This window comes from Jaculus jaculus, chromosome 1 (genome assembly GCF_020740685.1).
Source record: "Jaculus jaculus isolate mJacJac1 chromosome 1, mJacJac1.mat.Y.cur, whole genome shotgun sequence".
Taxonomy (NCBI): Eukaryota; Metazoa; Chordata; class Mammalia; order Rodentia; family Dipodidae; genus Jaculus; species Jaculus jaculus.
The window spans coordinates 144,065,411-144,083,745 of NC_059102.1; the positions used below are offsets into that span (position 1 = coordinate 144,065,411).

The 18,335-nt window shown below is 45.9% G+C and overlaps 1 protein-coding gene and 1 pseudogene across 13 annotated transcripts in view; one reads left to right on the plus strand and one right to left on the minus strand.

The window, feature by feature from the left end:
• The window catches only part of Fnbp1 (formin binding protein 1), a 177,537-nt gene that overhangs the window by 98,029 nt on the left and 61,173 nt on the right, over positions 1 to 18,335 (minus strand). The gene's annotated exons all lie outside the window — the stretch shown is intronic.
• LOC101600800 lies at positions 2,398 to 2,991 on the plus strand (annotated as a pseudogene).

Genomic DNA, 18,335 nt, shown 5'->3' on the forward strand with positions numbered 1-18,335 from the left:
TACATAGTGAATTGCAGGTTAGCCCAGGCTAGAGTGAGACCCTACCTCCCCCTACACCCCCAAAAAACAAAAAACAGAGGATGACAAGATCATCAAATTCTTTGCCAAAAAAAAAAAAAAACAACTTTAAAATGGACTGGGAGAGTGCTCAGCAGCCAAAGGCATTTGTTTGTGAAACATGCCAAACTGAGCTCAATTCCCCAGCACCCCTGTAAAGAGGGATGCATCGGTGACCCCGACACATGTACAACAATGGGAGGTAGAGCCAGGAGACTCTGAAGTTCATGGGTCAGCTAGACTGACATTTGGTAGCAGTGGCGAGAGACCGTGTTTGAAAGAAGATGGAAGCAGAGCACAGACACCTCCAGGATGCGCCTGACCGTCACACGTGTGCTGATACACACAGACACTCGCGAAAATAAACAGATAAAGCCAGGCGTGGTGGCACACGCCTTTAATCCCAGCACCTGGGAGGCAGAGGTAGGAGGGTTGCCATGAGCTTAAGGCCACCCTGAGACTACACAGTGAAGTCCAGGTCAGCCTGAGCTAGCGTTGAGACCCTACCTCAGGAAAAAATAAAATAAAATTACACACACACACACAATAAAATAAACTTTAGAATAACACATGAGTGGCATATTGGAAGAGCTCTGTGACTACCTATGACATATTTTCAGTGTGTGGTTTTAAATAGTAACCGTTTCTTTTCTTAATTACAACTTGCAAATTGAAAACACCACTTCTAAGTTCACACCTCACATAAAAATTCTCAAAACTGTTATTTTAAATGTTTATTTAAATCCATACTTCCTTTTTATAGTCCTAGACAGGCAAAAAGAACCAGCTGAAACTCTATGTGGAACTGAAGGAGACCTGGCATGATTAGACACGGATGAAACTCACTCTGAGGCCCAGGGTGGCCTTGAACTGGGGTGATCCTCCTGTCTCAGCTTCCCAAGAGCCAGCAATTATAGGTCTGTGCCACAATGTCTGGCTGAGCAAACATTCTTTAGACTAAGTTCTCATTTACCCATCAAATCTTAAAGTAGGGCTGTGGAGAGATGGCTTAGCGGTTAAGGTGCTTGCCTAAGGAACATAAGGACACAGGTTTGATTCCCCAGTACCCATGTAAAGCCAGAAGCACATGGTGATGCTTGTGTCCGGAGTTGTTCGTTTGTAGCGGCTACAGGCCCTGGTATGCCCATTCTCTCTCTCTCTCTTCACTAAATAAAAATATTTTGGGGACTGGAAGAATAGCCTAGCGGTTAAAGTGCTTGCCTGCAAAGCCAAAGGATCCAGGTTCAATTCCCCAGGACCCATGTTAGCCAGATGCACAAAGAGGTGTACATGTCTGGAGTTCATTTACAGTGGCTGGAAGCCAGGGTGTGTCCATTTTCACTCTCATTCTCTCTCGCTCTCTCCCTCGCTCTCTGACTCTAATAAATAAATAAAAATTAATTAAATTTAAAAAAAAATCAGCCGGGCGTGGTGCATGCCTTTCATCACAGCACTCCAGAGGCAGAGGTAAGAGCGATAGAGGAGATACCCATGGCCTCCACATGCATGCACAAGAGACACATGCATGCACGCATGCACGCGCGCGCACACACACACACACACGCACGCACGCACGCATGCACGCACGCACACACGCCACTAATGAACAATTCACTCCATAAATACCAGGAAAAGCTGAAAGCTACAGAGAGCAAGAAGTGAGCGTCAGGTTTAAGGTTACTTCTCTTCAGGACCCTTGCCATCCTTATGCCCTGGGGGCAGCATTCCTCACCCGGTTTGTAGGAAGCTATTTTGGTTTTTGTTTTTCAAGGTAGGGTCTCCCTGTAGCCCAGGCTGACCTGGAATTCACTAGGTAGTCTCGGGCAGAAAAGCACAGAGAAGGACACCCTAAACCAGCCACAGCAGGTGAGCGTTTGGGGTGCCACAAGAGTATATACATGCATACACACCACATTACACATATATACACACACAAGCAAAATTGAAAAAAAAAGAAAAGAAGGAAGGAAGGAAGGACAGAGTAGAAATCACAGAGAACAATGTTGCTGTTAAGTGCAGACATGCACCAGGCCTGCATCCCAGACATTGTGACTCTAGAATCTGAGCTCAGCAGGAACTCAAGATCCCATAGCAAATGGGGGTTTCAGGGCAGCTTGAATTAGAAATATAACCCTATCTTAAAAACAAATGGCCGGGGGTAGTGGCGCACTCCTTTAATTCCAGCACATGTGGAGACAGAGCTAGGATCGCTGTGAGTTCAAAGCCACCCTGAGACTAGTGTGAGACCCTACCTCGAAAAACCAAACAAACAAACAAATAAACAGCCTTTGCAGCAACAGTTCCTTTCTGCTCGGCCGTTCTCCCACACAAGAGGCAGCCATGGCGCCCAGCCAGAATGGCATGGTCCTGAATCCTCATTTCCACAAGGACTGGCAGCGACGAGTGAGCAGCTGGTTCAACCAGCCGCTGTGGAAGATCCGCAGGTGCCCAGCAGATGAAGACGCGGCCCATCGTGTGGCACCCACTCTCCCACCCTGCAGGCACCACTCCAGGGTCCAAGCCTGGACTTTGGCTTTAGCCTGGAGGAGCTTAGGATGGCCGACATCCGCAAAATCGTGGCCGGGACTATTGGTATCTCTGTGGACCCGGGGAGGCGGAACAAGTCCAGGAGTCTCTGCAGGCCAATGCGCAGCGCCTGAAGGAGAACAGCTCATCCTCTGCCCCAGGATGCCCTCCGCCCCAAGAGGGAGACAGCTCTGCTGAAGAGCTCAAAGTGGACCTCAGTTGACTGGACCCATGATGTCCATTCACAACGTCTATAAAAAGGAAAAAGCCAGAGCCATCACAGAGGAGGAGAAGAACGTCAAGGCTTTTGCAAGTCTTTGCATGGCCCATGCCAATACCCGTCTCTTTGGCATCAGAGCAAAAAGGGCCAAGGAAGCAGCAGAACAGGATGTTGAAAAGGAAAAATAAAGTTATTTTGAGGCATCGTAATAATCAGTTAACTGAAAAAAAAAAAAAAAACATAAAACAAAAATGCCAGGCGTGGTGGCGCACACCTTTAATCCCAGCACTCGGGAGGCAGAGGTAGGAGGGTTGCCATGAGTTCAAGGTCACCCTGAGACGACACAGTGAATTCCAGGTCAGCCTGGACTAGAGTGAGACCCTACTTTGAAATACCAAACCAAACAAACATACAAACGCACACCCACACACACACCCACACCCACACACACACAAAGATTTGGTAGGTATTAGGAGAGGAAAGAAAGAAGAAAGGGAGGAAGGAAAACCCAGGCTGGAAGAAAACGTACAAAGACTAGGCAAATCAAACACCGATGGAGTATCTATACTACAGACAACACAAACAGAAAAGAGCGGGAATCCCAAGGCAGGATGGGATGGGAAGGGAAATGCCCAAGGGAGCGATCAGACTTAGGACTGCCGGGCTCCTCACCAGAGGACACTCAAACGTAGCCAGCTTTCTGTCACACTGAACAAAAAAGGGGGCCTGGGGATGTGGATCAGTTGGCAGAGTGCTCAATTAGCACGTAGGAAGCCTTGGGCTCCATCCTTACTACCTCATAAATTGGGTGTTATGATACACTCCAAGCCCTGAGTTCAGCGTTATCCTCGGCTGGCCAGCCTGGACCACATGAGACACTGAGGGCTGGGCCAGCGGTGAAAGGCCAGCGAGTCTGGCCAGCTCCATTTCAATTTCCCAATACCCACGTAAAACCAGATGCACACGTGGGAATGCCTGTGAAGCTCATTTGCAAAGGCAAGAGGCCCGGGTGTGCCCCCAGATTCTCCCTTTCTCTCACAAGTAAATAAATAAAAATAAATTGACGAGAAAGAAAAGCCTGAGATATCAGGCCTGCCGGCAACGAGTGTATCAGTAACAGAGAAGGAGGGTCCAGAAAGCCAGACGATGACAGAAGGTAACGGGTCCAAAAGTCCATATGCAGAAGCAGAATGCAAAGTGAAGGAGGGAGGGAGAGTTCCCAGAGACACCGGAAGAGTGGAATCTGCATATGAAAGAGCCCAGAGGGAGAGCAAGAAAGGCCAAGGCAAAGCAGAGTTTGGACAAGTTGCCAAACTGTGATGCTAAACAGACATTCTTCATGTAATTCACTCCAAAAAAGCACAGTTGCCCACAAAAGAAAAAGAAAAAAAAAAAAAAAAAAGTCTGGCTGGCCCTAGGCTTTCCCACTGAAGCCACACAGTGCCCATGAATGGCGAGGAAGAGCCCAGTTTAGCTAGTGTCCTTCGGTGGACACCAAACAGAACTGGACTACAGGGAGTGTGTGGGCTCACCTGTCACCAAGAAGGCAGCACAGAAATTCAAGATAGAGTGAGGGAGATCATTGGCAGGACTGGCACAGATCCAAACAGCAAAAGTCAATGTAAACAGAACCCCGTTTAAAACTATAATATGGTCAGGAATGATGGGGAATGCCTTTAATTCCAGCAGAGGTAGGAGTTGAGTTGAGGCCAACCTGGGACTACAGAGTGAAGTCCAGGTCAGTCTGGGCTAGAGTGAGACCCTACCTCAAAATAAATAAATAAATAAATAAAATATCTATACACATTTATATAAAGTAAAACCTATCTTAGGAGTGTTGGAGGAGAGAATGCAATATTTGAAGTTCAATAAATCCTTCCATTTCACTTTGAGGCCTCTTATATTGTTAAAGCATATTAAAATGTAATCTGCATATACACACTGTACATACATAAGAGATATTTTCAAAAGTGATGTCATAGGCTGGAGAGATGGTTCAGCAGTTAAAGCATGCAGAGCTCGCCAGCTGGGATTGAATTCCCCAGCCATACATGTAAAGCCAGACATAAAGAGGGGCAAAAAGTGGTGTGTGCACCTGGTGTTTCTCTGCAGCAGCAAGAGACCCTAGTGCATGCACGTGTGTGCACATACACACACACACACACACACTCTGCTAATTTTTTTAAAAAGTGATGTCAGCCAGGTATGGTGGTTCACACCTTTAATCCTCCTAGCATTTAGGAATCTGAGGTAGGAAGATTGCCAAGATTTAAGTCAGTATGTACTACAGAGTTTTACAATGCCCTAGGTTCAGTGAGATCCTCCCTCAGGGGGAGAAAAGTGATGTCTACAAAAGCCAGGCATGGTGGAGAAGCTAAGGTGAGCATATCTCTGAGTTCAAGGCCAACCTGGACTACATAATGAATTTTATAGCTTGGGCTAAAGAATGAGACCCTGTCACAAAAACAAAACAAAACAAACAAACAAACCACCACCACCAACAACAACAAAAATCCACAGGGCTGGAGGGATGACTTAGCGGTTAAGGCATTTGCCTGCAAGGCCAAAGGACCCAGGTTCAATTCCCCAGGACCCACATTAGCCAGATGCACAGGGGTGCATGCATCTAGAGTTCGTCTGCAGTGGCTGGAGGCCCTGGTGCGACCATTCTCTCCCTCTCTCTCTTTCCCCTCCCCACCCCGTTTCTCTGTCAAATAAATAAATTAAAATATTTAAAAATAAATAAATAAAAGTTGGGGTTGGGAAGGTGGTTCAGGAGTTATAGGCACTTGCTTGCAAAGCCTTCAGGCCTGGGTTCAATTCCCCACCACCAAGTAAGCTGGGCACAAAAAAATGGTGCAAGTCTCTGTGTTGATATGCAGAGGTATGGGACTGTGGGCAGACACACACACATAAATTTGAAATTTTATTTTTAAAACGTGACACCTGGGCAGTGCAGGCCTTGAGTCCCTGCATTCAGGAGGCAGAGGCAGGAGGATCGCTGTGAGTTGAGTCCAGCCTGAGACTATATAGTGAGTTCCAGGTCAGCCTAGGCTAGAGTGAGACCCTGCCTGGAAAAAAAACAAAACAAAACAACAACAACAACAAAAGACACCCACACAGTGGTCCTTTCAATTTATTTTACCTTTGATTTTTTAAACCATTACTATTTCATTTTAGTTCCTCTGAGACAGAGCGTCACTAAGTAGCCCAGGCTGGCTAGATTGGCCTGAAATTCAGACTGGCGGCCGGGCCTCAGGCTCAGCGCTCGGGTACACGCTGGTCACCATGCTGGACGAGAACTCACTGCGCAGCCGGGCGTGCTTCAGCCCCAGAGCACTGGGATGCCCGGAACGCTCCTCCAGAAATGGCTTTGAATTTGTAATCAAATCCATTCATTCCATTCATTATTCAGTTACAACAGAGTTTAGGAAGTTTTTTTTTTTTTTTCTTGGAAAATAACTGCTAAAGATAATGAATAACCAATAATTCTCTTATACGGGTCATATGTGATGCTTTAAAATTATATCAGGGAGAGGGCTACAGAGATGTCTCAGTGGTTAAGAGCAGTTGTCACTTAAGTATGAAGGCCTCTCGAATGGAAAAATACTAAGTTTGGTTCCTCAGAGCATGCACACAAAAAAATGTGGGCATGGATCAGACATGGTGGCACATGCCTTTATTTCCAGCATTCAGGAGGCTCAGATAGGTGGGGTACTATGAGTTTGAGGTCAGTCTGGTGTTACAGAGTGAATTCCAGATCAGCCAGGGCTAGAGTGACACCCTGCCTAAAAAACCAAAAAGGGCTTTACCCTTCCTGCCTTCCCATGGGCAAGAGTTCTTCATACTATCTCCTCTTTCCTCCTCTTAAACGAATAAAGGTCCTATAAACTGAAAAAAATATATACTACCACACACCTCTGTAAACCCAGTCCATGGCGGGGGGAGACAGAGGTGGTAAATCATGGGGGTTTGCTGAAGGACAGCAGCAGCTCTGAGTTGATGGGGAGACCCCATCTCAAGAAAACACACAGATGAGGTAAGGGGAAGAAACTGAGTAAAGGAAAGGTAGAGGGAGGGCTAATCAAGATCTAAGAGGATTTAAATAAATAATATGGAAACCTACTTTTTTGGACAATGGAACACTCAGGAGCCATAGATTGTTACCAGAAAAATTTCAGTGCCAGGAATGGGATATCTTCCAGTGAATTGTTGGCCAGGGAGGTCCCTGTTGCCTCCAGAACATTATAGGCCATTGCTGAGGCCCTTGGTTTCCCACCAGGAATAGATGGTAAGACCCTATTGCTGAAGACTGCACATACTTGGGCTGCAAGGCCACTGAGAAATCCTGCTGGAGCTGAGCTGAAAACCTCCTCCATGTAGACCAGCTGACAGAAAGCTGGAAGAAGCCACTCTACATGTAGTTCAATGGGAGAAAGAGAAATCACCAGTGAAGATATCCAACACTGAACACTGCAAGTCTTATATTTGGCCAGCCAGGCCAAAGGAGCCAACGGGTGCAATAGTGGCATGTCTATCATGAAGGAAACCAACTGCCCTCTAATTGGACTGGAGGCCCACTCAATGGGAGGGAATACATCCCTGATACTGAAACCCTACAACAGGGGTAGTCATGAGCTGTAGGGGTGTAACATCTGCTATGTCTGAATAAATGTATATGCTATAATCACCAAACTGCCTGGTAAGCAGTTCTGTTAATGTTCATACCTATCTATTAATGCTACTCTCACTTTTGGTAGGGAAGCTTCTCTTTTCAGATAGCAATGACCTTGGGCTGACTCAGAAGGCATCATGGTGCTGAGAAGTGACAGAGGAGTGCTCAGCTCTGCAATATCTCTATCACACCTTCCAAAGCTCAGGGTCCGTTGCGGAAGAAGTGGCAGAAAGAATGTAAGAGCCAAAGGAAGAGTAGGACTCCTTACAACGTGCTCCTTCAAACACAAAATGACCTGGGTATCCATAGCCTCACAGTGCCTGACACTACCTACACAAGACCATCATAATAGGAGGAAAAGATCATGACATCAAAATAAAAGAGAGACTGTGATTAAGAGGGGGACGGGATATAGATATAACGGAGAATGGAGTTTCAAAGGAGAAAGTAGGGGGTGGTAGGGCATTACCATGGGATATTGTTTACAATCATGGAAGTTGTTAATAAAAAATAAATTAATTAAAAAAAAAGAGCCAGGCGTGGTGGCGCATGCCTTTAATCCCAGCACTCAGGAGGCAGAAGTAGGAGGATCACCATGAATTCAAGGTCACCCTGAGACTACATAGTGAATTCCAGGTCAGCCTGAGATAATGTGAGACCCTATCTCCAACAACCATAAAATAAAATAAAATGCACTCATGGGACTGGAAAGGTACCCATTCTTTCTCTCTAGCTTCCTCTTTATCTCTCTTCCTAAAAAAAAAAAAAAATAGATAAAATAATTTTTAAAATAAATAAGGGCTGGAGTGATGGCTTAGTGGTTAAGGAGATTGCCTGCAAAGCCAAAGGACCCAGATTTGACTCCCCACGATCCATGTAAGCCAGATGCACATGGTGGCGCATGTGTCTGGAGTTCCTTTGTTTGCCCATTCTCTCTCTCTCTCTCTCCCCCACTTTCTCTCTCTCTCAATTAAATAAATAAAAATTAAATATTTTTTAAAAAGTAAAAATGCACTCAAAGTAAGCAAACAAACTACATTTGGAATTTCAAACTATAATCTACAGTAGGGCCTGGCTAAATTTTACTGTAAAGAACTAGATAGTTTTTAATACATTTTTTCCTTTTAGTAGTGCTGGGGGTGGAATCCAGAGCTTTAAGCATGCTAGAAAAACACTGTACAGTTTAGCTACATGCATAGGCCACTGAAACCTCTGGCTTATTGGCGGTGACACTATGTGTTGTAAATATTTAACTGACTTGTCAGGAAACAGAGCTGGGATGTAGCTCAGTGGTAGAACCCAGATTTGTGAGGCCCTGGGTTTGATTCCCCCTGCACTGCAAATGAACAAAGTAAAGGTAGTAAATGAAATCAGGCGTGGTGGTGCACACCTTTAATCCCAGCATTTGGGAGGCAGAGGTAGGATCTCTGTGAGTGTGAGGCCAGCCTGAGACTACATAGTGAATTCCAGGTCAGCCTGGGCCAGAGTGAGACCCTGCCACAAAAAAAAACAAAAACAAAAACAAAAAAACACCCAAACCAAACAAAACAAAAAGCTAGTAAATGAAGATAATAATTTTTTGGGAGGGGATTTAGGTTGACCTGGAATTCACTATGTAGTCTCAGGGTGGCCTTTAACTCGTGGTGATCTCCTACCACTGCCTCCCAAGTGCTAGAATTACAGGTGTGCACCACCATGCCCAGAAATTTTTTTAACTTTAAAAAAATATTTTATTTTAATGTATTTACTTATGAGAGAGAAAGAATGGGTATGTCGGTGCCTCCAGCCACTGCAAACGAACTCCAGACGCATGTGCCACCTTGTACATCTGGCATATGTGGGTACTGGAAAATCAAATCTAGGTCCTTATTCTTCATAGGCAAGTGCCTGAACCACTAAGCCATCTCTGTAGCTTTGTTGTTTTGGTTATTTTTTTAAATTTTTGTTTATTTGCAAACACACACACAGACTAAGTATACCAGGGCCTCTGGCCACTGCAAACAAACTTAGATGCATGTGCCATTCTGTGCATCTGGCTTTCTGTGGGTACTGGGGAATTGAACCCAACCTATCAGGCTTTGCAAGCAAGCACGTATAAACACTGAGCCATCTCTCCAGCCCCTTGGTCATTTCTTAAAAATATATATTTATCTGGGAGTGGTGGCGCATGCCTTTAATCCCAGCACTTGGGAGGCAGAAGTAGGAGGATCACCAAAGATTGCCATGAGTTTGAGGCCACCCTGAGACTACATGGTGAATTCCAGGTCAGCCTGGCCTAGCGAGACACTACCTCGAAAAACAAAACAACAACAAAATTTTATTTATATATTTGCAAGAGAAAGAGAATGGACACACCAGGGCCACTTGCAGCTGTAAACAAATTCTGGACACATATGCCACTTTGGGCACCTGGGTGTACATGGGTACTGGGGAATTGAACCTGGGCCAGCAAGCTTTGCAAGAAAGTATTTTTAAACACTGAGCCATCTCCCCAGCCCTTCTTTTCTTGTTCCTTCCTTTAGAAAGCCCAGGATGACCTTAAACTTCTGATCTTCCTGCATACACACACACACACACACACGCACACGCACACATGCACACACACAGCATATGAGGTAATGCGTATGTTAATTAGCTTGACTACGTATGTGTGTGAGAGACAGTGTCACGTTGTAAGGCAGAGACAGGAGAATTAGGGGCTCACTTACTAGCCAGTCTAAAAAAAAAAGAAGGCAGCTCCACCAGGCGCGGTGGCACACGCCTTTAATCCCAGCACTTGGGAGGTAGAAGTAGGAAGATGCCCATAAATTTGAGAGGCCAGCCCGAAGCTACAGAGTGAGTTCCAGGTCAACCCGGGCTGGAGTGAGACCCTGCCTCGAAAACAAACAAACAAAAAAAATGGCAGGTCCAAGTTTACTAAGACTCTGTCTCAAGGAAATAAGGCAGAAGAATAACACAGAACACTGACATTCCACTCTGACGTCTACATTAGACTGCATGGGGCCCCTACGTCTGCACACACCACACGCACACAGCCTATCATGTTACATGCCATATATATATATGTATGTATGTATGTATGTATGTATGTATGTGTGTGTGTGTGTGTGTGTGTATATATATATATATATATATATATATATATATATATATATATATATATATACACATAGTTTTTTGTCAATTTAAGAATTAGGGGCCAGGTGTGGTGGCACACACCTTTCATCCCAGCACTTGGGAGGCAGTGGCAGGAAAATCACTACGAGTTCAAGGCCAACCTAGAACTACAGAGTGAGTTCCAGGTCAGCTTGGGCTAGAGTGAGACCCTACCCTAAAAAAATCAGAAACAAAGCCGGGCGTGGTGGTGCACGCCTTTAATCCCAGCACTCGGGAGGCAGAGGTAGGAGGACTGCCATGAGTTCAAGGCCACCCTGAGATGACAGAGTTAATTCCAGGTCAGCCTGGACCAGAGTGAGACCCTACCTCAAAAAACCAAAAAAAAAAAAAAAAAGTCAGAAACAAAAACAAAAGAGCTAAAGAGATGGCTTGGTGGTTAAAGCACTTGCCTACAAAGGCTAAGGGCTCTGGTTTGATTCACCAGTCCCCAAAATAAAGCCAGATGCACAAGGTGATATGTATGTCCAGAGTTCATTCATAACACTGGCTAGTGGCCCTGGCACGGCCATTCTCTCTCTCTCTCTCTCTCTCTGCCTTTTCCTCTCTCTCTCAAATAAATAAATAAATATTAAACGCGGGGGCGGAGATGCTCGTCCCTCCTCTCCTCTTTGTACTGTCTTGCCATTATGCCATTATGGGGCGCATGAATGTCCTGGCAGATGCTCTTAAGAGCATCAACTGGGCTGCAAAAGAGGCTGACACCAGCTCCTTATTTGTCCAAAGTCCTTGTCTGTTTTCTAACTGTGATGATCACAGAGCTGGAAGATTGTTGTGAACCTCATGGGCAGATTAAACAAGTGTGGAGAAGTCAGCCCCACATGTGATGTGTAGCTCAGACTTAGAAAAAGGACAGCAAACTCTGCTTCCATCCTGTCAGTATGATTTCACTGTACTGACAACCCAAGCTGGCATCATGGACTGTGAGGAAGCAAGAGGAAATCACATGGGAGGGAAGATCCTGGGACTCTTTTTCTAGGGGTACAAGGCATACATATGGGGCTACAGAGATGGCTTGGCGGTTAAGGCTTGCCTGCAAAGCTTAAGAACTCAGGTTGGATTCCCCCGTACCCACATAAGTCACATGTACATGATGGTACGTGCATCTGGAGTTCAGTTGCAGTGGCTGGAGACCCTGGCACCCCCATCTCTCACACACTCTTTAACTCTCTCTCTCTCAAATAAATAAAAAAATTTTAAAAAGCATACATATGAAGAAAATGCCTCGGTGAAAAAATAGGGGTTGGGAAATGGCCCACTGGTTAAAAGCACTTGCTTGAAAGCCTCCTGGTCCAGGTTTAATTTCCAAGCCACTCAGGTAGTGCTAGAGCAAAAAGTGGCTCAAGCATTTTGGCATCACCTCTGTAGTGGCAAGAGAACCCAGCACACCCATACACACGTGCAAATAAGGATGAGCCGGGCGTGGTGGCGCACGCCTTTAATCCCAGCACTTGGGAGGCAGAGGTAGGAGGATCGCTGTGAGTTCAAGGCCACCCTGAGACTCCATAGTGAATTCCAGGTCAGCCTGGGCTAGAGTGAGACCCTACCTCGAAAAATAAATAAATAAATAAACACATAAATGATAAAATAAAAGTAAAGCAGGTTGGGCTGGAAAGATTGCTTAGTTTTTAAGGCACTTGCCTGCCAAGCCTAATGACTGGAGTTCAATTCCCTGATACCCACATAAAGCCAGATGCACAGAGTGGCACATGCATCTGAAGTCCATTTGCAGCAGCTACAGGCCCCAGTGTGTCCATTCTCTCTGCAGCTGGGCATGGTGGTGCACACCTTTAATTCCAGCACCTGGGAAGCAGAGACAGGAGTATCGCCATGATTTTGAGGCCTCCCCCTAAGAGTACATAGTGAATTCCAGATCAGTGATAGACAATCTGTAAAATGTAAAAATAAAACAAACATAAAGGCTAGGAACAAGAAAGAAGGTGGGCAGTGAGGTTTGGGTAGGACCTGGAGGAGAGGGAATTGGTCACGTGGATCGTGGGAGAACATAGCGCATGGATCGTGTGAGAGCATAGCGCGTGGACCGTGGGAGAGCACAGCGCGTGGACCGTGGGGGAGCACAGCGCGTGGACCGTGGGGGAGCACAGCGCGTGGACTGTGGGAGAGCACAGCGCATGAACCGTGGGAGAACATAGTGGTAACATTTATTCATTTACTTTCTTTTTTCCTTTTTTCTTTTCCAAGGTAGGGTCTCACTCTAGCCCAGACTGACCTGGAATTCACTATGTAGTCTCAGGGTGGCCTTGAACTCACGGCGATCCTCCTACCTCTGCTTCTGGAGGGCTGGGATTAAAGCCATGCGCTACCACACCTGACTTTTTTTTAATTTAAGAGAGAGAAAGAGGCAGAGAGATGGGGTGAGGGGCTGGAGTGGAAGAATGGCCTTGCCAGGGCCTTCAGCTGCTGCAAACAAACTCTAGACACATGTGCCCCCTTGTGCATCTGGTTTATGTGGGTCCTGTGGAATCAAACCTGGGTCCTTCGGCTTTGCAGGCAAATGCCTTAACCACTAAGCCATCTCTCCAGCCCCTGGCTTTTTATTCATTTATTTATTTTCAATGGTGGGAATGGAGTACTAAGGCCTCCCTCATGCTTACTAACTAAGTGGTCTCCATGCTACTGAGCCTCCCCTCTAGCAGGTGACATGTTCTTGGCAGGGGCAGAGCAATAGTCTGCCTGTGTGTTCAGGGAGTGGTGAGGAGGTTTCTGTGCGGTCAGGGGAGAGAGAGGAGGGAGTGGTGGAAGAAATGGACCATGTTACACAGCGTCGTACTCTGAACACTCCCCCTAAGCACTTTAGAACTCCTCAAATGGAATGAGGAGTGGCTGCTTTGCAGAAAACAGGCAGACGGTAAGGGATGAGGGTGGAATAAAGCAGCTAGAAGGCTTACTTGTGGGTGGTCTAGGCAAGAGACAATGGTGACCTACACCCAGCGGCGGGGAGATGAGAAGCGGTTGGATCTTGGGTCAGTTTGGAGAGAGTGGCTGGCATGTCGTGATGGCTTGAACAAGGGACTGTGAGAAAAAGAGGACGGCAGGGCTTCTGAGCAAAAACTGGAAAGATGACTCACTCACCTTGACTAGGGAAGCAAAGCCTCAAAAATGCAGAAGCTGGGCATGGTGGCACACACCTTTAATCCCAGCACTCGGGAAGCAGAGGTAGGAGGATCACTGTGAGTTCAAGGCCACCCTGAGACTACATAGTGAGTTCCAGGACAGCGTGGGCTAGAGTGAGACCCTACCTCAAAAAAAAAAAAAAAAAAAAAGCAGAAACTGAGGTAGTGTACTTAGCCGTTCCATATTTCAGTTTCAGATGTTTTAGGATATCCAAGTGGGGATTTCTTTTAATATTTTATTTATTTATTATTTATGAGAGAAAGAGGCAGAGAGAGAAAATGGGTGAGCTAGGGCCTCCAGCCACTGCAAATGAACTCCAGATGCATGTGCCACCTTGTGCATCTGGTTTATTTGGATCCTATGGAATCAAACCTGGGTCCTTGGGCTTCGCAGGCAAGTGCCTTAACTACTAAGCCATCTCTCCAGCCTCCAAGTGGAGAATTCTGAGCAAGCCACTTCTGGGAGACAAATGACTTGCAGATACACATCTGGAAGTGAGCAGTTGCCATACAGACTAGAGTTAACTCCGCACACAGTTTTCTTTTTGAGAGAGAGCAAGCATGGGCACAACAGGGCCCCCTTGCCACTGTAAATGAACTCCAGGCCCATGGGTCAACTTTGTGCATCTGGGTTTATGTGGGTACTGGGAAATCAAACCCAGGCCAACTGGCTTTGTGAGCAAGTACCTTTAACCACTGGGCCACCTCCTCATGCCCAAATGTCAATATTCCTATCTCAGAAGAAGTCCTTGAGCTATAACCACTGGTCATTCTGAGGCTATACTCTGACCAATGGTGAGCTACGGAATTTTATTAGAATTTGGAGTCATTCCAGTTGCCTCTAATTTTTTTTTGTTTGTTTTTGTTTTTGTTTTTTGAGGTAGGGTCTCGCTCTAGCCCAGGCTGACCTGAAATTCACTATGTAGTCTCAGGCTGGCCTCGAATTCACAGTGATCCTCCTACCTCTGCCTCCTGAGTGCTGGGATTAAATGCGTGCACCACCTCACCAGCCAATTGCCTCTAATTTTGTCACCCAGGGTCAGGAGAAAGGGCCAGAAGCACTTTCCCTTTCTGACCTGGGAGTCACTGAGACATCGTAAGAGCGAGGGCTGGGATGTAATCCGGCGGCAAGCATTACCTAGCAGGAGCAGAGAGCCCTGCTGTCAACACCTGGCATTAGGAAACACATACACTGACCAAATGCTTGTCACAACACATCTACAAAGCAAAACTGGGTTGGCAGACTCGTAAGGCACTAGGAAGGAGGAGTCTATGTCATAAAAAAAAAAGAAAGAAAAACAAGCATAAACAAGTCTCCGAGGGAATACCCATGAAAACAGAGAAGAATTTGTGCTAAACCACTATAACCCATTTTTCATGTGAAAGGCAGCGTTTTGTCACTAACCAACACAAGGCAAACCATTTTCTACTCTTACGTTCAGACCCACAGTGCTAGTGAGACTATTGTAGTTACCTCCTCATTGCTGGGACAAAGCACCTGGCCAAAAGCAGCTGACAGGAGGAAAGGATTTACTTTGGCTCACAGTCTTGAGGGGAAGCTCTATGACGGCAGGGAAAGCAGGACATGAGCAGACGCTGGACAGACCTCTGCCACAGCAGGTGGAAAACAGCAGCAGGAGAGTGAGTCGGACTCTGGCAAGGGGGGCTAAAGCACCCCAAAGTCAGACCGCAGCAACACACCTCCTCCAGCAAGGCTCCACCTCCCAAACTACCACCAGCTTGGAATCGAGCATTCAGCACCATGAGCTTATGGAGACGTGTGACTCAAACCAACACAGAATCTGACACTCACACAGGGCCCTAGACATGGACTGGATCGGATGAAAATTTTTGTCTCTATTGAGCCATCTCCCCAGCCCCTCTCCTCAGTTTTCATAGCAAGTTTGCAACTGGCCTGGGCTACATAAAAGAAAATAATGGGGCTGGAGAGACAGCTTAGTAGTTAAGGCACTTGCCTTGCAAAGCCAATGGACCCAGGTTCAATTCCTCAGGACCCACGTAAGCCAGATGCACAAGGTGGCACGTGTGTGTGTGTGGAGTTCATTTGCAGTGGCTAGAGGCCCTATTACACCCATTCTCTCTCTCTCTCAAGTAAATAAAAGTAAATATTTAACAAAGAAAAAAATAAAAGAAAGCAGCACATGACCCATCATTTACGCTGATATGCTTTAGACGAAAACCAAACGTTGTTAAACCCCAAGCCATTGAGGTCTTTACCAGGTCTTCAGACAACATCCACAGCCCATTTAGCTAACAACTCACTGCAGATACTGCATGCCACTCAAAGGCTAGTTCCACCAGCAACTTTTAAATATTTTATAGGAAAACAAATTTCCTGGATAACTTTATCATTAATGATTTAAAGGTCTAAGGGCTGGGAAGATGTCTCAGTAGTTAAAGGCACTTGCTTGAAAAGCCTGCTGGCACAGGCTCAGTTCCCAAGCCACACATGTAAGCCAGATGCAAAGAAGTGGCGTAAGCGGCTAATGTTTGGTTTGCAGCAAATACGAGGCCCTGGCGCACGGGCGGATAAGCAATTTTTGTAACTTTTTTTCTCTGGGGGTGGGGAGGAGCAGGGAGGTGGTTTCAAGGTCGGGTCTCACTCTAGCCCAGGCTGACCTGGAATTCCCTATGGAGTCTCAGAGTGGCCTTGAACTTACGGTGCTCCTCCTACCTCTGCCTCCAAAGTGCTGGGTGTGCACCACCATGCCTGGTACTTTTTTTAACTTAAAAAAAATTACTTTATTTATTTATTTTGGTTTTTCGAGGTAGGGTCTCACTCTAGCCCAGGCTGACCTGGAATTCACTATGGAGTCTTGGGGTGGCCTCGAACTCACGGCAATCCTTCTACCTCTGCCTCTTGAGTGCTGGGATTAAAGGTGTGTGCCACCACGCCCGGCAATGATTTTTATGTTTGAGAGAAGCAAATGAGAAAGAGAGAAAATGGGCACATCTGGGCCTCCAGTCACTGCAAATAAACTCCAGATGCATGTACCACCTTGTGCATTTGGCTTAACGTGGATACTGGGGGATAAAACCTGGTTCCTTTGGCTTTCCAAGCAAGTGCCTTAACCACTAAGCCATCTCCCCAGCCCCAAGGCTTTATTATACATTTCCCCCCACCCCCCCTGCCTCAGCTTCATAAATGCCAAAATCACAGGTCAAACCCACCTAGCTTTCTTCCTCCACAGTCCCCGAAGAACAATGAAACCTCAACCACCTCAAATTTTTGTGTTTGTTTGATTTTTCAAGGTAGGGCCTTGTTCTAGCCCACCCTGACCTGGAATTCACTAGGTAGTCTCAAGTTGGCCTCAAACTCATAGTGATCCTCCTACCTCTGCCTTCTTAGTGCTGTGATTAAAGGCATGAGCCACCATGCCTGGCAAATAAAATAATCATATATATATATATATATATATATATATATATATATATATATATATATATATGGAGAGAGAGAGAGAATGAGCAGAACAGGGTCTCCTGACACTACAAGCTCTGGACGCATGCACCACTTTGTATACCTGGCTTTATGTAGGTACTAGGGAATAGAACCTAGGTCATCAGTCTTTGTGAGCATGTACTGTTAACTAGTGAGCCATCGCTCCAGCCCCAATAAATGAAATTTAAATAAAAATTAAAAGTCCAGAGCTGGGGCTGGAAAGATTGCCCAGTGGTTAAGGCAATTGTCTGCAAAGCCTAACAACCTGGGTTTGATTCCCCAGTATCCATGTAAAGCCAGATGCACAAAGTGGCGCATACATCTGGAGTTTGCTTATAGTGGCAGGAGGCCCTGCAAATAAATAAAAAAATGAAAAATTTTTGAAATGAAATATTTTTTAAAACTCTTAAAGCCAGGGGCTGGAGGAATGGCTTAGCGGTTAAAGTGTTTGCCTGCAAAGACAAAGGACTCGGGTTCGATTCCCCAGGACCCATGTTAGCCAGATGCATGAAGAGGCACACGTGTCTGGAGTTTGTTTGCAGTGGCTGGAGGCCCTGGCACACTCATTCTCTCCCTCTTTCCCTCTCCCTCTTTCTCTGCCAAATAAATAAATATAAAATATTTTTAAAAAACCAGAGCTGGGCGTGGTGGTGCACACCTTTAATCCCAGTATTCTGAGGCACAGGTAGGTGGATTGCCAAGAATTCGAGGCCAACCTGAGACTACATAGTGCATTCCAGGTCAGCCAGAGCCAGACCCGGCCTTGAAAAAAACAACAAAAAAGTGTATTATTTATTAGTGTGTATACATGTTTATGTGCATGTGTGTGAGTGCAGGCACATATGTGCCTTGGCATACATATAAAGGTCAAAGGACAAGGTTTCACTCTAGCTCAGGCTGACCTGGTATTCACTATGTAGTCTCACGGTGGTCTCGAACTCATAACGATCCTCTTGTCTCTGCCTCCCAAGTGCTGGGATTAAAGGTATATGCCACCACACCCGGCTCATGTTCTTTTAAATATATTTTATTCATTTATTTGAGAAAGAGGGAGAGAGAGGAAGAGAATGGGTACACTAGGGCCTC